General features: G+C 39.6%; 1 protein-coding gene across 1 annotated transcript in view; it reads left to right on the plus strand.

Moving 5' to 3' along the window:
• Window positions 1–24,452, plus strand: part of LOC106915228 (chemokine-like protein TAFA-2) — a 96,499-nt gene that overhangs the window by 46,020 nt on the left and 26,027 nt on the right. The gene's annotated exons all lie outside the window — the stretch shown is intronic.

Raw genomic sequence — 24,452 nt, forward strand, 5'->3', positions numbered from 1 at the left:
CTGATATTATGGGAAGTGAAGTGGTCTGCTGCCTTCACATCCTGTTTTACTACATCCGAGATGTGGAGACGGCTTGAATATGTTACGCTTTCATAAAGTAATTGCGTTGTAGCATTTCTCCTTCATCAACACTATGTGACTACGTTCATAGTGAGCAGACCTTCTGTCAGTCACTGCCCTGGTGAAAGAGGTCACAGGCACGAAGAATTATTGTTTCCATGAAAGGATGGAAATGCTCAGCTGCAGTTCGTAGCTCGGTACTGCTGCTGAAACCAGACGTTTACATAAACCAAATAAAAAGGTCTTTTTTTTTTCTTCTTCAGAGCCTGAAGTTAAATTAAAGCTTATCTTGCTTTAGGTTACCAAAAATATTGTTAAATGCCAGAAAACTTAGCGAGAACATATTTTAGATATTTTTTTGTAACTTTATTTGAATTCCGAGGCTTACATACAGATTGATTTCTGTCCCAAGGGGACGCCCGTATGATAATGGAATTGCTTTCGAAACCTCTAATTGGTGAACTGACACATTTGAGTTCAATGGAGTTGACAATGAGGAGGCGGTGTTAGGAGCCACACCTCTGGATATATTTTAAGGCTACATCTGGAACACACAGTTTCTTGTTTGACACAGTAAAAAATAAAAATAAAAAATCAACCAAGATATCAGGAAGGGAAATGTGGAGCCGCACAAGTCTGCTTCACCCTTGGGAACAATTTCCAGATGCATGAAGGTGTTATGTTCATCTGCTCAAACAATTATGCGCAAGTTTATACAAGATGGGAATGTACAACCATCGTAAAGCTCAAATAATGAAGCAACATCTGAAGACATCAGGCTGGAAGCTTAATCTTAGGCAAAGACTGTTTTTTTAAATGGACAATGACAATAATGTTTTTGCTAAGTGGTTACAAAGTGACCTAAGAACAACAAAGAGTGTTCTGGCATGGCCATCACAAAGCCCTGATCTGTGAGGCACATCTGAAAAGATGCGTGCGAGTGAGGTGACCTGCAATCCTGAGTTATTTCTGTCAGAAGGAACGGGCCAGAACGCCAGCAAGCTGTTGTGAGAAGTTTCTGGAAAGAAACCCAACCAAAAGGTTTGACTCAAGTCATGCAGTTTGAACACTAATTATCCCTGATACTGACCAAGTTTTCTGGCATTTAGACAACAGAAATAATTTTGGTATTTCTAACTGACCTAAAAACAAGAGAAAATGTGCATGTGACAAAAATGAAATACATCTATGTGGCTCAGTAACAACTGCAACTTTATCTTTCATTAAAAGGGATGAGAAATTAGTCTCAGCACCTTGTAGCTCCTTCACTGCACATCTCGAATGTCATGCTACGGAAGCGCATTGCTATCACGCAGGAAAAAAATTTTTTCGATCGCTATCTCGTTATAACGAGATACGTATCTCGTTTTAACGAGTTACGTATCTCGTTTTAACGAGATAATTTTAGGTCCAGGAAGTGGCGGTATTATGCTAGGCTAGTACAGTGGCTAACATGAATTGGTCAGGTTTCCCTTCATGTTTGTTCTACAACATGTAGAGATACGGATGCTGCTTTGCACTGTGGTTAAAACCATTAACAGCATGCCTACTCTGACAAGATCCTAAACAGAACGGGACTGCACAGAAGGAGACGTCAGTCCGGTCCTCTAGCTGTGGCGGCGTTCCTGACTGGATCGAAGCTGAAGTTGGCTTCCGATTGTAGCTTCTGATTCGGGAAATGGCTAAAGGGAGATTATAACGGAGGCTCAGATGTATTTGCTGGACATTTTCTGTCCAGATTTGTTTTAACAGTACACTTCCTGAACAACGGCAACGGCTGTTCGTAACCAAGCAACCGAAATCAACAGAAGGCTAGGTTAAGGCTAGGCAAAAGACAAAACTAGATCCTGTTAAGCATTCTTCAAAATAAAAGACTTTAGCATAATACCGCCACTTCCTGGACCTAAAATTATCTCGTTTTAACGAGTTACGTAACTCGTTAAAACGAGATACGTAACTGTTAAAACGAGATACGTAAGTCGTTAAAACGAGATGCGTAACTCGTTAAAACGAGATGCGTATCTCGTTATAACGAGATAGCGATCGGAAATTTTTTTTTTACTGCGTGATAGCAATGCGCTTCCGTACCATGCGTATTTTTCTTTGCCCTCAAATCAACGCTGCACTTGCTCTGTTCTGAGTCAGTTTCAGAAGAAAAGACTTTGAAAAGAAAAGAAAAGAAGAATTAAAAACTTTTGTTTTTTTCCTGTAGTTCCGTCAGCATGTTTTATGTTTCAAACTTTACCTTGTCCAGTTGGTCCATTAGTAGCTTCCTGTCATAGGATATTACCAGTCAGACTCTTTTTCTTCAATTCTTTTAAAATAATCCATTTCAGGGAGACATGCACGAGTCATTTGATGTTCTGTGAGGAAATTGAGAATTTCTGAGTGTTATCACTGCTTAGTAACATGAATCTTTATGAGTTTATGCGTCTGTATAGTGAATTTGTGTCCTTGCTGGAATCCGATAAGCATCTCTGTGTGTGTGTGTGTGTGTGTGTGTGTGTGTGTGTGTGTGTGTGTATATATTTGGTGTCTGTTTGTGAGTGAGATCGACTCTCCTGCTCTCTGGCTGTCAGGCATTATCATGTGCTCTCAAAGAGAGTTTCTTGACAAGGCAAGGGCAAATATTTTCATAAAAGGAAGGATTTTGAGAAGACATGGAAAGAGGGACAGGCTTTCACATAGTGGGGGTGCTTCACCAAGCTTTTTCATTGACGTGCTGATGTCCACAAAAAGAAGTGAAAGCACTGAAAACAGGAGGTGTGAGGTATCTTAAAGTGACAGGATAAGACAAAAAGAAATTTGTTTCATAATTCTGAGATACGGTGCAAATGGTGCAGAGGCGCCGTTAGGATCGAGAGAAAACGGGGAACCAGGTCTGGCACAGTAAACTTTTGATTTTCATCCAAAAGCTGAATTACGTTTTAGATTAAAATTTAAAACTTGCTTCTCAAAGATAGTTACTTGACTTTGTTACTAATTTATTGTAGGTGAAGCCCTAAATCGGAGTCCTGGCTATAAGGTGGGCTAGTCTACGGAACAATTTTGATCTTTATGTCATCCTAAAATGTAATTCCATCATTAATGACGCACTTGGAGTGTTGCTTTGACTCATTCATGCATGTTTGAGGATTCCTTGAATCTTCTATGGGGTGTCTCAGCACCTACTCCTGCGATACACCGCCTGGATTCCTAAAGCTCCTCCTTAGAGCTGCAGTCTCCCGCTCCACCAGACTAGCAGCAGCCACTGGTGGAACTTTGCATCTGCTAAGCTTGTCATACAAGCTACAACGCTCCTAAGGAAACTAGTAATAATTGTGAATGGAGAGCATGGAGAAGCATTGCTGTGATGACATGATATGAGGTTCTTAAAGAGACAGGTGCTGATTTAAAGGTGTGAGATATGGCTGTGATGCAAAGTTACGTTTCTTTTGAGTCTTGTTTGATATACGTAGTATTTTAATAGCAACTGAAGGTGACATAGTGACTTGATTTGTGCCTGGAAAATACTTAATACTCTCTGTTTAAAGACATATATTGCCTAAATCATTTATCAGTCTTTTCTTCTACTTTTTGTGTATTTTCTTTAAACAGTTTTATATTCAACTGATGTTGTATTTGTGTCTGTGTGTGTATATGAGTGAAGGCATTGACCTTGATGTGACTCATCTGTGTGCTCCATAATTATTTGATTACTTGCCTGTTTTTCTGCACCTAAACAACACGCACCTGCATGATGTTACTCCCTGATTACCAATTACTCTATAATCAATCAACCATTAACGGGAGCACAAACACACTGCTGTAGACCTTGTTAGGCAATCAGGCTGAAGCTCCAACTTTTTATTAATGGCCCTAAACAACACTATTGAAAACAAATGCTAAAACATTAGTTGAATATAAAACTGTTTACTTACTGTTAGGGACTAGTGGTTACCAGAAAGGTAGGCTAACAATGTGTTTAGCTAAAGGAGCTAAACACATGATCTTCTTTTAAATGCTGATTTTGTTGAGAATTAAAACTGTATGTAAGTTGCGTGAAATAACAGTTGACTACAGCAAATTATATTTGAATTTTCCTTTTAACAAGAAATGTATACCACATGTTGTTAAGAACACATACAGAAAAATCAAAACAATTTAGTTTATAGTTATGGGTGAAAATTTAGCAGCGACTGATTGGGCGATTCTAGCAGGTTTTTCTTTGAGTCCGGTTAAGAGATTCCTTTGCTGTGCTTTTGGGATCATTGACTTGCTTGGAAATACACACTCATCTTTAAATTATTATCAATAATCTTGCAACACATTGCTTCATTCGTCCCACCTTCAATTATATGTTGTCTTCCAGTATTGTATGCCGTATGACAGTCTGCTTGACTTTTATGGCATCGTGATTTATCTGCGGTGTGCAGAATCATTCTTCCTCCAAAACGGTTCACAGGGTTTAACTTTTCACCTGACTTGTTCAAATCATGTGCAGCAAACTCTCAACAAGCTTCAATGTGTGTTTTTCTTTAGCAGTGGAGTATTGTGCACTGATTGTGCATAGCGGTTACTGCAGCTTTGTGTTCTGCCTATTTTTTTCATAGGAAAAACTTCTCCTGTTATTGCAAGGGTTTTCTGATGCCCACACCAAGTGTGTTTTTCTTTACACAATCCTTCATTATTCTTTTGACTAAATAAAAAGCTTTTTTTTGTAGGCCATCAATTGTTGCCAGCTGGTTCAATATATTGATATATTGATAAAATATTCAGAGTGGTGGTGTGTGAGTTATCTTTGCAGATTTGAATTGATCCTTGTGTACCTAAACAGAGAGTAATTACTTTAAAGTTTGTTCCTGTTAAAAGCCAAAGATTAGAAGCTAATGGTAATTGTGTTCCTTAATTAAAATGTCCACCTTTGCCATTCATCAAGAGTTCATGGGAGCACAATACCTTCAGGCTACTATGTATGGTGTCAGTGTATTTATGTTCATATTCACGTCACGATTTACATTTTTACTGAACTGTTCAATCACAAATTAACCAGGAAACGTTTCGCAGAATGTCATTGAATCAAGATGGCGCAAAATACATTTAACTACACCATTTGCGAAACAGTTGCAAAGTAGTTAGGAATTACATTTTCTCTAATCTCTATAGGTGCCACATTCTGTGTTTAAAATTTCTAATTACAAAAACAGATGCATTCATTTGTCTATTTGATGGCTTTTTTAAAGTTGAGATTCATTGCCCCTTTTTTTCAGCTCCAAACTGGTTTACATGAATGTACAAATGTCCCGAGTAAGGGACATGCACAAATGTCCCTTACATTTGTAAGGGAATGTCCCATCACAGATCTATCATACACGGACACGATGTTATTGCTCTCGTCTCCAGTGTTGTGATGGAGGAGCAGAAGCGTCGCATTCCCCTACATCCGTTCAGACAAAGCCAATCGAGACTCGAACGATTAACAAACTCTCAAAACGTAAAATCTAAAAAGGTTGAGCTTTTCAAGAATTATAAACAAACATAACTGGAAAAGTAACATTAAAGAAAATACATTTTAAACTTCATTAAACTTAGGCTACTTTTTACTGTATCAGCCTGTAGCGCTGAACTTGAAAGACCAAATCAATCGAGTGCAGATCACTAGATCTTGTTTTCCCTTTTAGTTATCTAAAATAGTTTTATAACCACTACACCGGCATTTATGGTTGAAATTGTGGAATGAATATCAAATAAGTAAGCATAGTTCCATCAGATTTATGCTCAATGCTTTCTATGGTGAGACATTAACCAACATCATCAGACTGAAGGAGATGGGGGACGGGGGGAAGAGTCGCCGTGGTTACGTTCCAGCACACGTACAAGTGTGAATACATGCGTGTGTAGAGGTTTGGCTCCTTTTTCATCCTCCAGCCATTTAGCCTTCAAGACTGAATTGAGAAATACATCATGTTTTTTTGGTTTTTCTTATGTTGCGGCTCCATCTGTTTGTTTTAAACTGTACATCCCATGAAATGTATTTAGAACTCTTAAAGAAAAAAGCCTTAGGAGTACTAAAGATTTTCTTCAATGAAGAGCTTTCGTTTGAAGGAGAAGGCCAGGCCTTGGTTAAATGCCTTAGTGGCTTTGCCAATAGTCTTGGCAAAACAGCTTGGCTTGGACTTTGAAGCAAAGCGGAACAGCGATTACGCTGATCACTTCACCACACACTGTCGAGTCATTGATTCTCAGTCTATGGCCTGCCGTCACCATACATTGCCTCTGATTAGAGGCCAGTGAGAACTTGACTTGCTCTGAAAGGGATTGCGACTGCCAAGAAGGTGAAAAAGAGATATAAGGACAAAGGCATATGGGGGCTACGGGTGCTACACCACCCTCACACAAGCTCATAAGAGACATTTAGACCAAAGTGCATATGAATGCACATGCAAACACACACAAAACATTCAATCCACCAACCATCATGCACACACACACACATACACACATATGTCTACATTCATGCATGGCCAATGAGGCTCTCTACAAATGTGATGTGTGGAGACAAGCTGTCTGCCCTCTTTAGTGGCTGTTCCACAGCGAAGCTGCACTCAGCGCCTGGTCAACAACATGGCTCCATATGGCTAGTGAAAAATTCAAGTTGCAAAAATCACCAAATGTGAAATGTTTCATGCTGACAAACCTTTGAACAATCCCTTGCAGAGTCGCTTCAATGGTCAAGAGGTGGTCAAGAGATGGAGAACATGTGCAGCTGTGTAAGTGAGACAAAGAGTCAAAAGACAATGAGTTACATCAAGTATTTGGTGTTTAGCATAAAAAATGTTGGAAAGGACATTTGACTGTTTTTGTTTTTCAAGTTTGATATTTTAATGAGCAAACTGGCCTTGAAATATATTTGTGTGTGTTTGTGTGTTTGTAAAGCAAACATTTGAGCTCTACACACTATAAAACACATTGTGTGTATTTTAAAAATAAAAACAGAACCACCATCGCTGCCAGCAAATGAGAGACTCTGGACATTGTGAGCCTAGCGTGGTTGGCACACCTTCTCAATGAGACGTGGAGAATGGGGACATCAAGTGGGCCTGACTAGGAAGGATATTTTTACTTTTAGGGGATCACAATTCTCATCCTCGCCCTCGGATGTTGGCATCGTAGGGAAACGCTTACCCTTGTGGATTTTAAAAATGACTTTTCGCCATTTTTGTGGGAGGCGGTGCTGGACTATCAGGTAATGGCTAAATTATATCTGTTTTTTGCAGCCGGTGTTGTTCTCTTGGCTTCTTTGAGCAGTGATCTTTAGTGTGCGCTAAAAATGTTCATATAGTCAAATCCCAGACCATGGTTTGCAGCTGGAAAAAACGGTGGCCCACTCTCTGCCAGTATTCATTATCGGATAAGGAGTTTAAGTTTGTAGGTGTCTTGGTTATGAGTGATAAGAGCAGGAGACTGATAGACAAACTCTGGCCTCTTTAGCAATAGTTGCCGATTCAGTCAGTCGCTCTAAGTCGAGAGCAAAGTTATTGATTTACCGCCTTGTTTAAATGGACTGAATTTGTGTAGCACGTTTCCAGTGATACTAATGAGTCAAAGTGTTGCACCGCAGAGCCACATTCACCCAATTGCACTCACAAACATGCACGTTTTCATATACTGAAACACAAATTTGTAGGCTGCTTAGTGTGAAGTGTCTTGCCCAGGGGCACATCGGCATGTGGAAGGAGGAAGATGGAATCGAACCCCAAAACTACCAGATTGCGAGATGACTTATCTTCCCACTGAGTCTCAGTTGCCCCCACTTATCACACATGATCATGACATATGCTCATAAGAAATGGTTGAAATGAGCTTTTTTCCATAGAGTAAATGAGCTCATCCTTAGAGGCAGGGCGAGAGCTCCGGGGGGGATTGCGGAGAGGAGTCGCAGCTTCGTTGCATCCAAAGAAATCTGCCACCACTCTTCACTGAAATTGCCCCCCGTCAACAGCACAGTTTGTAGCTTCCCATTCTCTGAGCTGCTGCCAAATTCAAATACAGCATAAGGTTTTAACTTTCTCACATGGGGGATTCACACCAGTCCATATTTGATTTAAAAAAACAAAAAAAAACAACAAAAAAAAAACAGAGGTTTTGGATTTTTATTGCCGTTACAGACACGTCAGGTTTTATTTCTGTGTTAAAACTCAATGCAAGTGTGTCTCATCTGCAGTTCACAAGACTTTAAAGTTATGTAATTAGAAAACAAGACAAAAGCTGACCTGTTGACCGCTGAAGATGGGCATAAACCCACCAATTCGGAGTGAAATCCATGGGTGTTTGCGTACACTGGTTTACTCAGTTGTTTCTTTTAAGGCCTTTACATACTGTCATACTGGTTTCTACCCAACAATGACTTTGAGAACCCTCTTTTTTTATTATTCAACAGAGAAACATGTTATTTATGGTCTGTCCATTTCTTAATCCTAATTATGTGTGTTAGATCGCCTCAAGCTTTCACTCTCTTGGGCTCACAATCCGTCTTTTTTCTTGTTTACAAGTTTTAATGTAACAGAATTTGCATATGTTCACCTTCGCCAATCAGCGCGTCCTTGGTGCACATGTAGTGTTAAGCCATGTAGTTATTAATGTGCCAGGAATGCATCTCATAACGGGCTCTTTGACCTTCTGTGGTTAAACACGAGATAATCTTCTGTGCTCATTTCTTCTCAGACACAATTTCATCACAAAAAAAAATGTAGAGATGGAAAACTTTTTTTTTCTCTCTGTCAAGATGGCTTTTTTTTTTCTGAAATATTGAACAGGAAGTTGACAAAGCTGCAAAAATGTTTTATATCCAGAGCAGGGAGGGAGTGTATTTACATCTGAGTTTTTTTTTTTTCAGTAAGCAAGGAAAAATGTATGTCTGTGAAAGTAGAAGGATGAAGCCAGACAGACACTAAGATGCACTCTGCTTGCAGGAGTATGATTTATGGCCTCTGCCTGAAAATCCACAGTAAAAAATAAACAAATGCGGAACGTGCTGGTGTAACATACTAAGGACGAGTTGGAAGCCTTACATATAGCATATGCATTCTCTGCTTACTTTACACCAGGGGTCCCCAAACTACGGCCCGCGGGCCGGATCCGGCCCGCCTCCTCATTTGGTCCGGCCCCCTGAACAATACCAGAGAGCATTCAGTGTTTTTTTTCATATATATGTGGATTTTTCTTCAACCACCAGGCAGGCTCTTGAGCAGATATGAAACTTAGTTTCCCTCAATGGAATATATACTCGTCAGTACCAGTCACCGTTTCGCTCACGGTTTTTTTCCATTTGCATTCTGGGTGAAAATCTATCTACAAACGCGAATATGTCGTCGGCAGTAATCCAGCCCCCTCCGGTCCACAGTTTCACTCCCCCGCCCCCGTCAACAAAAGTTTTCTAAGGTTTCTTTCTCGAAAAACTAAGACCGGCCCCAGACCAGAAAAGGGAACAGTTATGTGGCCCTCGCAGGAAAAAGTTTGGGGACCCCTGCTTTACACAATCACAACTGTTTGCTCTCAAATACCCAAACAAGTTAAAATAAAGAAACTGACTGATATGCTTCTCCTGCAACTTTCACCGTGTAATTCAACCATGTCGGAAAAGGATCACGCCTAAAAGTTGCAGGACTCTGGGCTCTGAGGAATGGAGTTTGAGACTGCTGTACGACGTCAACCTTTTAGGTTTTTGCTGTGCAGTGTTAAAAAAAAGTTTTACTGAGAGGTAACACGGTAATCATTCGCAGCACCCTGTGTCTAAAGCTCTAGCCGCTAGCTAATTGGTGTAAATAAAAAGCCTCCTTTGAGTGCACAGTGAGATTACCTCATTGGGGCCTTCTGATTGGATTTATTAGTGGGAATCATTACCATTTAGCTTGCAAACCAATTCTGCATAGATGCAGTCTTGTAAATCGGTAGTTCCTTCAGGAAAAGGAAAGAATTTGTTTATCCTGCAACCTTATTGGATCTATTGAACTGGGCATGTAAGGTTATTTTTTTTGTATTTTTCAGGAAAAAAACCCTGGACTCGCTGTGTAATGGTGGTTTCGAGGACCCTATTTAATGCAGGAAGAAAACATACTGGATGCAAATAAACACTTGTATTAAGATATATTGAAAGATATGAATGAATAAAAAGTGTGGAAAAACTTAAATAACTCTAGGAAACTAATTAAAGGGATAAACCAACAAAAAAAGCCCCTCACCAAACATCAGACTTCATTTAAATGCCAAATGAAATACAAAAACATCACATTATGTCAATTGATGACATATTTAACAGTCCTGAGTGATGCCCCCACTTTGATCTCTTTAGCAGGAAGGATTGTTTTCCAGTGAAAATGCTGCTGATGTAGCCCGTATGCTACCTGGTTTGACATGTTGTGTTTTCACGGATGGTATTCTGGATACCTTGTTTGTGGTTCTGTGATCTCCAGTGCCTCTTTTAATTTCCTGAACCGCTCTTCTTGATCTTCTCTAACATCTCATAACAATAAGGCGTCTTTATGTAAACTCGAGAATGGTTATAAGCTGCAATCAAATTGGATCAATAGTTTATGATTTACTCAGACCAGCCCATCTTACCCCAACCATTATACCACCTCCAAAGTTTTTAAAAACCCCTTTCCTTTCTTCTTCATGTTAATTTTCTGTTTCAACATTGGCACTAAGGACAATTCCTTTTATTTATCAGCTGGTCATTTAAGTTTTCAAGACTTCCACTCGTTCCTGTGTTGTTCTCCTCCTTACCGCTTCTTTACCCACTGTTTCATATTCTCCCTTTCCTCCTCTTTCTAACTTTTGCTTTATTTCACAGCTATTAAACCAGGAAATTTCAATCAGGTAGCACAGCGTGAATTTCTGCAGGGGCAGGCGAAAAAGACTGAACTTTTATTTAATGCAGCCGTTCTTTCCTCTCCCCTCTCCACCTCTATCTCGTCTCTCCTTTCTTCCGCAGCTGAACTCAACCTTGGCTCTTTATAGTTTATGATTCAATTTCCAGTTTGTTCTCTGGAGGTATTTGCCTGGTGGGTGTCGCGGCGCTTTTGTTCTTATGTGTTTGTACAATACTAGTCTTTGGTATTCATTGGGACACAGACTTACAAATGTGTGCATATGAATTTCCAACTCTGCGTCTGAAGTGCGCTTGGATTTGTTTCATAAGAAAGTCACATTGAGATCGGGATCCCCCTTTCAGTAGACATGCATTGCAGTATAATTTATGTATTTATTTACAGTGCAGCGTAACTAAATGTCATTACGGTCAAGAATGACTAGAAGACCTTAATTTAGCCATAAAACTTTGTGGTATGACACATCCGAGACAGAAAGCCTGTGTTTTAGTTTGAAAAAAGTTTGAAAAAAAAACAAAAAACTGCTACACTGCATGGTATAACTTTCCATTATTGTTATTGATGCACTTTTTTTTTTTTTTTTTTACCAATAATAAATGTCAATACCAATTGGCCAAGCCAATCAATTAATTAATCAGGGTACTAGCATGTTTTCAAGACATAAAAGTGTTTGTGGCTTTTATTTTTCTAGTCTTAACCTCCGGCAAGACAGAGATGGCTGTCTTTTCACAAGAACATCTGAAGAACAAATTATTTCCTCAGTCACTTACTCCAGATGGCATTAACTTGGCCTTCAGTGGTAACACACTGGCGTTACCTTTGATCTGGATATTTCCTTTAAAAGGCGCAGCATTACGTAAAATCCACTTTTTTGAGCTTTACATCATGTTGTTATGTTATTCCTCTCATCAAAAACATAGTGGTGCCTTTCATGCGTGTGAGAAACCTCCCATAGCAGCAATTCAGCTATGCAAAACACCTGGGCGGACCGAGCGCCACCTAGGGGGCGCAGCTCCCTCTCTGAGCTGCAGCTTCCAAGCTTCTGAGCAGTCACAGTGTTTGCCTTCTTGTATACATTTGCGTGATTTGGCAAAACAACCTACATAAGATGTGGGAGTCAAGGAAGTGAAAATCAAACGGGACAGAGGAGCAATGCCTGCCGTTGGCACAGCTCTATCCATTTTACGGACGATATTTCTCCTTTCTGTTTCGTCTTTCCCCATCTTCCCACTACTTTAGACGCACTAAAAGTCCTCCTTAGTGCTCCTGACATTTTGTCACTTTAAGCGCTCTCTCCAGGCCCAGGGTGCTTTGCGAATAACTTTTACCTTTAATTTTAGGAGATATCTTAGAATTCAGTAGATTGGCTTCCATCCATGGCAGGTATCCATCCAACTTTTCTGTTACACACTTTAATCGGTGCAACACAAGAAAAAAAAAAGATTGGTGATTTAATTTTTGATGCGGTGTATCACAACAGAGCAGTAGTCTTCTGTACCTCAAGCTTTTTTAGTGTTTGTAGTTCTGGTGTGTACCGTCCCAAGTGGTGCCTCTCTTCTGCGTTATGCCTTTTTTCAGAGTATCCCAGTTGTGCAGGCTCGCTTGAAACTATATGAATAATAAATATAACATACTTAGTCTAGATAAAAGCCTGATGTATGCTGGTACAAAAATGTGAGGATGCAAGTTCATGTTCTGCATCCTGCAATAGTTTGTCTGCCAAACATGAGCAGAGATATCGCTGAGATTCTTGTGGATTTATGAGGCCTCTTTCGTTTGCAACAATCTATATTATCCTACGTAGAGAAGTAGGAAAGATACTTTTTTATTTTATTTGAAATGACCACAAAGGACATCCGTTTCAAGGCAACTCTAGCCATTCTCAAAAGAACAAATCGTTGCAGACCACATCGTTATGGCATCTTGAAACCACACAAATGTGGTTTCAAGTGAAACCACAGAATGATGTGGTTGAAGCAACGTAAAACGTGCATTGTATATTCATGATGATAAAGACAGACAAATTCAGATTTTTTATTTTTCTTGCTGGTTTTTTTTTAATACACCCATAGACATTGTTTGCAGTCGGATCTATGGCTCAAGTCACTCTCAAACATCATTTAGTTTCCTGTTCATTTTAGGTTTTCCCATTTAGTTTTCCTTTTCCTGGCTCTTGGTTCGTCTTAGCCATCACAGCTCCCCTTCACAGGTGTTTTCCATCTCCTGATTATCCTCTGCCTCCACTTTCCCTCACCTGTTTCTATTTTTTTCTGATTAGACTTTTAGGGCGGCATTGTCACCTCATTCTCTACTTGGGTATATATAGCTCCCTATTCACTTGTACTCATTGTATTACCCGTTTCCCAGTTGCTGCTCCTTGTCCGGATTCTCCCTGTGTTAATGTCTGTAAGCCGTGTTTTGTTTGTTCTTATTAAAGTTTTACAACCCCTGGCAAAAAGTATGGAATCACCAGTGTTGGATGAGCAGTCATTCAGACATTTCATGCTGTAAAACAAACTCGGATCAAAAACATGACACAATATTAAGGTCGTTCCAAAGTGCAACTTGTTGGCTTTCAGGAACACTCAAAGAAATGAAGAGAAAACATTGTGGAAGTCAGTGAATGATACTTTTATTGACCAAACACAGGGAAATAAATATGGAATCACTCAATTCTGAGGAAAAAAGTATGGAATCATGAAAAACACATAAACAAAAGACCATTCAAAATACATCACTAGTATTTAGTTGCACCATCTTTGGCTTTTATAACAGCTTTTAGTCTCTGAGGCATGGACTTGATGAGGGACAAACAGTATTTGGTGCCTACTCTCTTTGATAGCAGTTGCCAGATCAGCTTTGCAGGTTGGAGCCTTCTTGTGGAACATTTTTTTCAATCTCCACCACAGGTTTTCTATTGGGTTGAGATCTGGACTATTTGCAGGCCATGACATCGACTGAATGTGTCTTTCTTCAAGGAATGCCTTCACTGTTTTTGCCCTATGGCACGATGCATTGTCATCTTGGAAAATCATTTCATCATCTCCAAACATCTGTTCAATTGAAGGGATGAGAAAACTGTCCAAAATGTCAATGTAAACTTGTGCATTGATAGAAGAATTAACCACAGTCATCTCCCCAGTGCCTTTGCCTGACATGCAGCCCCATATCATCAAGGACTGTGGAAATTTGGTTGTTTTCTTCAGGCAGGCCTCTTCATAAATCTCACTGGAACGGCACCAAACAAAAGTTCCAGCATCATCACCTTGTCCAATGCAGATTCTTGACTCATCACTGAAGACAACTTTCATCCAGTCATCCACAGTCCATGATTGCCTCTCCTTAGCCCATCGGAATCTTGTTCTTTTATGGTTAGGTGTCAATGCTGGTTTTCATTTAGCTTTCCTGTATTGAAATCCCACCTCCTTTAGGCGATTTCTTACGGTTCGGTCACATACATTGACTCCAGCTTCCTCCCATTTATGCTTCATCTGTTTAGTTGTACTTTTTTGGTTTTCAAGACAAATGACCTTTAGTTGTTTGTCTTGACGCTTTAATGTCTTTCTTGGTCTACCAGTACGCTTGGCTTTAACAACCATTCCATGCTGTTTGTGTTTGGACCATATCTTGGATACAGCTGACTGTGAACAGCCCACATCTTTAGCAACCATGCGTGACGGGTTACCTTCTTCAAGAAGTTTCACAATCCTCTCTTTTGTTTCAAGGGACATTTCTCTTGTTGGAGTCATGGTTCTCGCCACTCCACTTCGTCCAGCAGCCCTCCAAGGTGTCATGACTGCAGGTGTTTTGAACTGCACACTAACGGGCACATCTAATCTGGGGCAGGTGTCCATTTAGGGAAAGGAAATAGACTGGGTGTGTCCTTTTTTCTACCTCCAATTTGAGTGATTCCATACTTTTTTCCTCAGAATTGAGTGATTCCATATTTATTTCCCTGTGTTTGGTCAATAAAAGTATCATTCACTGACTTCCACAATGTTTTCTCTTCATTTCTTTGAGTGTTCCTGAAAGCCAACAAGTTGCACTTTGGAACGACCTTAATATTGTGTCATGTTTTTGATCCGAGTTTGTTTTACAGCATGAAATGTCTGAATGAGTGCTCATCCAACACTGGTGATTCCATACTTTTTGCCAGGGGTTGTATCCTGATGATAGCCGGAGTCTTTAGCACTGGATTCGCAAAGATCAAAGCTGTTTGTGTCATCCAAATTGTGCATAAATTACTCCATGTTAAAAGATGGTGGTAATTTATTTGCAAGAGAATGGAAAAAAAAAAAAAAAAAAGTGTTGCTTTTTTAATAATAATAAAAAAAAAAAATCATTCTATTACACCTGTTCTGTGATCCTGTCTTATCTTTCAGTCCGATGGCTGTTACAAATGTGAGATTACCTCTGGAATTTAAAATCATAATTCAGTGGGGATGTTTCTTACTCTCTCGTCTTTCTGCGCCTGCTTTGATTGTGGCTGAATAGGAGTCGAGTGCAACCTGTCGCAAAAATAGGTGTAAGTCATTGTTCATGTTTATAACTTGATGAATTTAGTGCAATCTGCATTGTGGATCTGGTGTAGAAAACATTTAAAGGTAACATACTTTTACAAATATTGACTTACAATGAGCATATTCTCTTCTACGTCTTTTACCTGTAAAGCATAAAGGAATTTTAAAAAAAAAATACAGATTTGAAAAGCACTTTATATCATAGAAAAAAATTACTTTGGACATGTTTAGTTTGTTTTTCCCTGGGAGTGGGAGAATCATTTTTATATTTTAAAAAAAAGAAGGAAAAAAAGTAGAAAAACCGCCTTTCAAAGCCCTGTTCGCTCTTTACAAAGTGTCACACTGTGACTCATTGGCATGAAAGAAGGGACACGTACTCTATAAATGGATTTTGAGAACATAAAATTGCAGTGATTTACTATGGTGACTGCACTGAAAATAAACTAATTCAAAAAGCATTTGTCAAATTGAAAAGGATAATCTGGAGGAGCTTAATGTACGGCTAAATGTTCTGGTGCCCTCGGCTACATGTGATTGTAAATAAAAAAATTATGTATAAACAATAAAACGCTGACGTCATCCCGTGCGCTGCCCTGGATGAGCAGGACCTTCAGCCTGGACGGGGGTAAGGCTAATACTCATGCTGTGCAAACTGTGCGCATTTGATTGTGATTTTGCACAAATCAGGGCTTGGCATGGAAAATCGTTTCAGTATTCTTAACAGCAGCTCCAGAGCGCATGCACTGATGGATGAGTTGCTCCTTACTTTACTGATGCACTGTGATCAATGCTGATGCGAGGGAAGAGAGTGTGATGGAAAAAGAGAGCATTATTGTGCTGCATCTGCAAATCTCCCTTATTCTGTCTTGTTTTCTGTGCCCCCGCCCTCCCGCAATCTACTTGCATTAATCCTATCCTCTTTCAGTAAATTTCGCACTTTGTTGATCCTGTTATCTGCGTATGCTGCGGCACTCTCACCAACGTTTGATGCCTAAACTAAAGGACCACGGTGTTTCCGAGGCACCGCACGTGCAGCAGTGGGGTACTTTTAAGACGATAAATAGATTATAGATTCAAAACAGGAAACTGAGTGCGTGAACAAAAAAAAAGCATGTGCGTGTTTGCACATTTCCTTCCGGTGCCAGCCTTTAAAAGACGCAGAAAACATTGGATTTATCTAAATGTTTGGGCAGGCCTCTCATGTAGCCTAAATGTGTTTAAGAGGCTTTCATTTTTAGTCTTTTGCTGTTGTGAGTTAAATAAAACAGCAGTAATGCAGCTTCACTAATCCTCTCACACAACTAATCCTAGCAGAACACCACTGTAAATACTCTGTGGGCTGCATTAAAGCAGCAATCACTCAAGCCCTCACTGAGTGTTTTATGCTTACTTTGGTTCAGATTAATAGAAACTCATGTTATTTTTCATTTCTAAGAGAGATAGTCTGGAAACAACAGGACACCCCTCCTGGCCTTCTGTTGCTCTGGGTTTTTTTTTGTTTTGTTTCCTGTGTGTGTGTGTGTGTGTGTGTGTGTGTGTGTGTGTGTGTGTGCGTGTATGTTTGTGTCTTTCTCAGCATCTTTGTACTATATGTGCAGTGAATCAATACAGGACTGTGTATCCTTGAGTCAGACGAAAGTCTTAAAAATGGATGTGAGATGACTTATATATGGTTTACACCATCAAATAGAAAAATCACAGCTTCCTTGGTACCTTCCGCTTTAATGCGCTTATGGCCTGCTTTGTCCTGCAGTGGTGTTTAGGTTTTTATGTAAGCATGTTGTTTTTTTTTTCCATAATAAAAAGCTTTAGATTTCTAAACACAAAACTGGTAATATATTTATCTTATATTATCAGACTGGCCACCTGTAGGTCCTTCAGTGGCTCACAGCTGCATTGTATTGTAGATTGCATCAGGAATGAAGGCTGCAAAAAAAACCTGATGCTGAACTGTTTTCTGAATTTGTTTTATCTTTTGTCACAGACAGAACGGTTACAGGAATGAGAAACTTAGTGTTTGCTCGGTCCAAATCTAACCAATTTGAGTCCTGACTTTTGGTTAAAGTTAAATAAAGTTTCTCAAGATCCCCTCGCAGCTGTGAAATTGCTCTAGACTCAAATGCTCTGGATCGGTGGGCGACTTCAGCGTTGTCTCATTGTCGTGTTTACCACTACTCCTAAAACGTTAGCAAACATTTGCTTACCAACTGTTCTTCATTAGGCCCTCTTTTTTTTTCTTTTACGGTTTTATTGGCTCCAGTGGGCTTTATTTGAAAGTGGTCAGGCAGGAAAATGGGTAATAAGAGCTGGTAGAAGACATGCAGCAAATGTCATCAGGCCTGAACTCTAACATGTGACGGATGTATCTAGGACTACATGCATACATTTCTTCATGTTACATACTAGATCCGATTTAAGAGACGTATCACTCATGTCCACAAACTCGTGACGCAGCTCCTTTCCATCTTTCCCAAGTATCACAAAATAAGATGTTTATCTTCTTGTCACTCTCCTGAGGATCTCTTTTTCATAAAAACAGGTATGCTGACATTTATCAGTATGTTTGTATATAATTGTACTGAATGTTGACTAAAAGAGTTCAAGCGTTTTCTCCTACAGAATTTGAATGCAATTTAACAACAGATGTCCTTTAAAAAAGAAAATTAAATTGTAGATCAACTATTTTTTTTTTGTGCATAAGGAAAATAAAGTTTCTCTGTTATAGGTCATGTTGCACCAACAAGGCGCCAAACAATACTGTGGCCTTCTAAAACCTTTTATTTTTCTATGGACAGGGTAGCAGAAATTAAAAGAGATATGTACCCTCCACTTCAATGTGCTCTCTCATATCCTAATATTTTCCCAGGTCCTTCAACTGCTCTGAAAATATTACAATGCAGTCTGTAATTAATCTGTGGAAATTATGAAATATGCATAAAGATCCCTACTCCTCATTTTCAGAAAGGTTTTTGCAGCTGAGCTCTTTAATGTCTCCCCAAGTGTGTTTGAGGTGAAATATACAAGCAGCCCAAAAGCAAATACTGAATATTTGCTCTGCAGCACCGACTGGAATATTATTCCCTTCAAGAAAAAAATAAATAAAAAAAATACTGTGGATATTACCAAAATGTGAGGTAAGAGAACTGAACACACAGAAGGGGTGCAGTAAAAAAAAAAAAAAAAAGCACGATTGTCTCTTTTTTTTTTGGTACAAGCTTGTGCGCTCACCCACACAGGTGTGTTTGCAGTTATTTTGCTGATTAGCCTCCCGCTCCGAATGGGCAGAGCTGTGCTGAAATTAAAGATGCTTCTCGTTAAAACACAAAAGGTGAGTCAGGAAGGTGTCTGTCTGCATGTGCCCACACAGTCCTGGGAAAGATCTGTGGCTACCTCTGGCAAAGGTAGGTGAAAACACCAGCGTGGGTGTACAGACGACACTGAGGGCCTTTTAATGGCCTGTTCACCCACTCAGGTGTTTTCAGCTCCCCTAGCTAATTAGACCCCTGCCAGAGCTGAATGGAGCTGTGTGGAAAATGACATGTTTGTGAAGTTTTGTTTCGATAAGAATGTGAAAGTTGTCCGTTCTTTAACTCACACGGTGATGTGACTGATTTATTCTTTTCACAAAGAAAAGAACAGTTTAACTCAATTTTGTGGCCGAGAGCTGCGTTAGCAAAGTGCCTTAATAAACCATAAAAGTGCAGCAGTCCAGCAGGGACCGATGTTAATGTCACTCCTCCTGTGCAACGTTTGACTTTCCTCAGCAAAGGTTTGCAGGCACTGCACAACAATGCGCAATGGGAGGGAACGTCAACCCTGGTTTGTCTAACGGTTTCTAAGTGGTCAATAGTTGAAACTCTTTAACTGAGGATATTATGATTTCCTCACAAGAAGAAGAAAACAAGTGGCATTAAGAAAATTGATCGCTTTTCTTTTTGCAACCCTGCAAACACTGACAGTGAACCAGAACAACACCCAGACAACAAGAACACCTTTGCACTTCCAGTACCTTAAACGATGCAGACATGCAGTCGAGTGTTTGGGACAAGGGATACGTCTAAAAGCGGCGGCACTCTGGCCCTCGAGGAATGCAGTTTGAGACCATAGAACAAGGGGCCGCTTTTTACCAGGCTACTTTGGTCTCACTGTGTGCCACTGTTCACGTGATGGACTGGTGAAACGTCCATCGCATGGACGTGTATCCCTTGTTCCACCCTTTGACCACTGACGATGGGCAAGCGAACTCTCTCGGTCTTTCAAGGATTAAGTGGACATATATGCTGCGTGGATTTACTTTCATCATTTTTCGTTTTGCATAATGAATTAAAAAGAGATGTCTGTCACGTATGAAATGCACTTCTTTCATCCTCTTTAAAAAGAACTCACCTAGTGTGTCTGCAAGACAAGGCATGTCTATAGGCTTTAATTTCATTGCATTAATAACCCAGCACTGCTGGTTCTTCAATTTCTTCCCCATGGAGTTCTAACAGAGACCAATCTGCCCTCCAACACAAACTCTCTCTGTCCCTCACAGCATTTACAGTCTGTGCAGGCTGTGCTTTTTCTCATCTGCCTGTCTTTTCTATTCCCTTTTCTTTGCCTTCATCTCTCCTCTCTCTCACTCCTCTCATCTTTCCACCTCTGGCTCTGCTGCGAGCCTGGCTCATACACACCAGGGTTTCCCTTTCATTTCGTAGTGAGGGATAGGATGAGAGACAGAAAGAAGCAAGAGACCCAAGGAGAGGAGGGATGTAATGATCTGTCCTGATGAATGCGGTTTGAGAGAAAGTGCTGACACAACAGAAGGGAAGCATTTGGAGCAGATGAGCTCAGCGCACCAATCACAGAGCTCATCAGATGACCTGTCAATGTCCGACAGCCAATGGAAGTGTTTGAATTATGAATAAAACACTTTCATCCGAGACACCCATTGTGTCATTATGTTCCAGCGTCATTTGAATGAAGCTTCAGATGTGTTTGTGCAGCTGTCAAGGTGTCAAGGGTAGTCATTATAATGGCAGGTAGATTCTTTGTGAACGGAGGATAAAAAAGACGACATTTGCAGCAAAAGGAACTCAAATTAGTTTTCTGGATGATGGAGTCTTTAAAAAGTACTCAAAAAAAATGTCTTGACCCAAAAAGTGTAAATTCCGTATTAAAAGCAGGTTTTTTTTTTGGGGGGGGGGGCATAAATCCGAAACATAAAATGATATATGTAAAGTAAATTGTACATTACTTTATGATTTGGAGATGATTTATTTTTATGCGTACAAGTAAGCCCATAATTACTGAAGTAATCGTCCAGCTCAGTTGCACATTTATTTGAATCTGAGTATGCTATTTTTAAAAAAAGTTGTTTTTTTTTTTTTGCTTATGCTTTACTTATTGGACAGTTTTCTTAAAAATATATAATTTGACCTTAATGTGAATGCATGCTTCCACTTGTGTGTCACTTCAATGCTAGTACACCTGAATTGTCCACTGAGGGACAATGAAGTTTGTTTCTGTTTTATTCTATAACTGGGGCAATTTCATAATCAATTTATCTAACTAAAGTTTATAGTATTATTTTTTAAGGATTTACTAGTTTTGTCTACTGGGACAAAATGTGATTATATGACTAAAAAAACCTACGAGCAAGAAGTTACTTAGTTATTCTGGTTAAGTAAGAGTCTCTTTAGGGATCAGAGGAAAAATAAATGGAAAACAGAGTAACATGTTTTCTGATAGTAAAAAAGGTGAAAAAAAGCTTAAACCTTTTTTCAGACCTTTATCTGAACACATAAAAACACTTTCCCATCATGCAAAACATTTGTATGCCATTGTTCAATTGTATAGGTATGAAATACTTTATTTGGAGATTTGAAATAAAAGTAGGAGTTGAAGAAATGAAAATGTATCGGTAGTATGAGGGGCAAGTAGAAGCTTAGTATCTAATGTCTGTTAAATTTTGTTTCTGATCCAGATAACATAAAAAAAAAAAAACCTTTGCCATGTTGAACTTGCTTGCTGCTACACTACTTTGAGTGACGACTTGCTGTGTTATCCCTAAAACTTAAGTTCTAAAAGCAATGCAGCAATCCATAATCTTGGATTCAGGAGACATGCAGCATTGTGGGCTTTGACTTTGGGCAGGGCATGCTGCAAATTATGGGATTGTCCAGTCTTCTCGGTGAGAGTAAATAGGCTGATAGCAAGCCATTTGTCACGATCTGTGAAATGACGCTGCTTCAGAGTCGTGTACCCAACAATCATAACTCAGTTTCTGCGCTCTCGCACACACGTGCACGTGCAAACCGAAAGTGAAATACACAGCTTGACGTTTACGAGCGTCCATCTTTATTCCTTTGACGGGGGCAGAATTCAGACAGAATGAAATCCTCATCAACAAAGCTGCTGCGGTATAGATCCATCTCTGTTCCCTGACTGACAAAGAGAAAAACCCAGGAGGGGCTGTTTGGACTCAGTACAATCATGTGTTTCTTTCTCTGCTGATCTGCCAGTATTACACAGAAGGACAAGCTGGAGGAAGCAGAGAAAGAGACACCAGTATGAAAGTGACAAAAATAGCTTATGGCTAACAACAATGTAAAGAGAAAAAATAAAGGCTACTGGAGTGTGAAAAACAGATGCAAATACAGACTTCCAACCTGTGAGGCGAAGTGGGAGGGTGAGGAGACGGCGAAGAAGATAACGTGGAAATACGGATGAGGGAGGAAATGTAGGTGTGCTCCTGAAAAGACACCATTAGTCAGCAAGGAAAAAATGAACACAGGGTTTAAAGCCCACACACACGCGCTCACACACACACACACACACACACACACACACACACACTGCTTCAGGTTAATGGTTGAGTGGAAATGCTATGTTAATTCATCTGAACATATTAACAATTTATATCCAATTCACTGCCCTAATATCTTGCCTGCAGCACAAATTAGTACAAATCGTCTGCTATGGGGTAGCAGCGGCGGTGCTGATGGGCTTGCTAATAAGTCAGGACATGCCATGTGTCACCAGGCTCACCCTGTCGCATGAACTAATATCCTCTATGATTTAGCAGGACATTAGCCATGCTGCTGGTGTGGAGATATAGTCCTTGTGTCTAAGCTGCAATAGGAGTGAAGGAAATCTGTGCAGAGGAACCAGGAGCCCAGTCTTGCTGTGTGAAAAACAATCTGGCACAAGGTGGTCATACGTTAGCAGGACTATCACAGACATTTGTGTGATTCCGGAGGGAGCGGTATTTCACGGGTTGGTCATCCAGAAGTTCATGAAAAAGAAACCTTGGAGTCCAGTTTTAAGTTGAAAAGCAAACATTGCATTCAAAAGGACGTCCAAAATCGTTCATGTAAATGTTCTTTGTGTGCACAACCATCCTACCTCGCATTCCCTTTTTCTTTCCAAATTCACATTGGACCTAAAGATCCATATGGCAATGCTTGATGTGGTTACTTTCTTATTCGCCGATGTGTTCTTGAATGGAGAAATATCATAAGACTACATTTTGCATTTAAACGACTCTATTCAAACAAAAGCAAGTTTTTTTCCTTTGCAAGTGACTAAATTATGGAAGCTGTGAAACCTGCAGCTCTGGAAAAAATTAAGAGACCACTGCACTGAACCCCATTGAAAACCTCCTGGTTATTCCACCAAATATAAATGTCTGAACTCTTCCTGAGTTAAAACGTTAGTATTGTTGTTTCTAAGTGAATGTGAACTTTATTATTATTATTATTATTATTAGAGGTCTGAGAGCACTGTATCTTTTTAGATATTTTGACCATTTCTCATTTTCTGCAAATAAATACCAAATTCTTTGCTTGGGAATTTCAGAGATATGTTGTGAAATATATACCTGTAAAAAGCAAAATCAGAGAAATTGACAAGTTTAAGTGGTTTCTTAATTTTTTCCAGGACTGTATATTCTGAGAAAAAGTGTTTATGTCAGGGAAGAGAGAAAGAATTTGCAGTTTTGGTAACGTAGGCTCCTCTTATATTTAATATTTTATATAGCTACGTAGTAACTATAAGCTGTTTTAGTGATCTGTTCTTGTTCTCTCATATTTTTTGTACAACGTTTTGGTCAGCTGCTACACTTGTTCTTGAAGTGCTTTAAAAATAACATGGCATGACATGGTAACAATTAATTAGAAAGTGTTCAAACAGAAAATAGATCAAACTTTCAAGTTTTTACTGTCTTCCATTCTGAGCCTGAAGCAGAGAAGAAAAAAACAACAGATTTTGTGTGTGTAGAAGCATTTTCTCCTACTTAGAAAAGCTTTCTGTAAATCCATGTGATACGCATAATGAGATGTATATCTCCACAAGCCTGGCTTTTGTTTCATTTTACTTGTCACTTGGATCTTTACCGATTATCTCTTGTGTGCGAGTCATAGCTTCCTGCAACATCAAAGCTGTGGTTTTGCGGAACAATTCACTGAGAGAATACTATAAAAGGCAAAGCTTTAAGGGAAGAATTAGCTTAATTCTGCACATATGTGTTTCTTCTGTGTTCCTTTTTGTCTTAACCTGTTAAGCTTGCTTCTTGCAGAAGGTGGACACACTGCTTTATGAGAGGAGGCAGCTCTTCAGGGCCTAATGGAGTATTAGAAGCTCATATTGCTAAGACAGGTGATTTCAGAACCTCTTCTGTAAGCAATATTTGTCTTCAGAGCTTCTATTCTTTTAAGCTCCATCTTGACCGCCTTTTGTCTGCCTTTGCAGAAATTACAGACAACTAGAAAATAAGTGTTACTGTGTCTTTCTGTGTGTGAACTGGCACAACCGTCTGTATCTCTGTTTCAAATACTGGTAAGAAAATAGAACATTTCTGAAGAAATTTAAGCGAGGCCTGTCATCGATTGGAACCCAGCGTTCGGACGCTAAAAATTAGCATTAATGCTAAAGTTGAGTAACATGCTGTGTCCGAATTCAGGGTCTGCATCCTTCGAAGGACCGGTCTACGTGGGACGGGTCCCTCGCAGACCGGGAATAAACT

This window comes from Poecilia mexicana, unplaced genomic scaffold, assembly GCF_051168715.1.
Source record: "Poecilia mexicana isolate PSO_F unplaced genomic scaffold, ASM5116871v1 scaffold_7, whole genome shotgun sequence".
NCBI classification, from domain to species: Eukaryota; Metazoa; Chordata; class Actinopteri; order Cyprinodontiformes; family Poeciliidae; genus Poecilia; species Poecilia mexicana.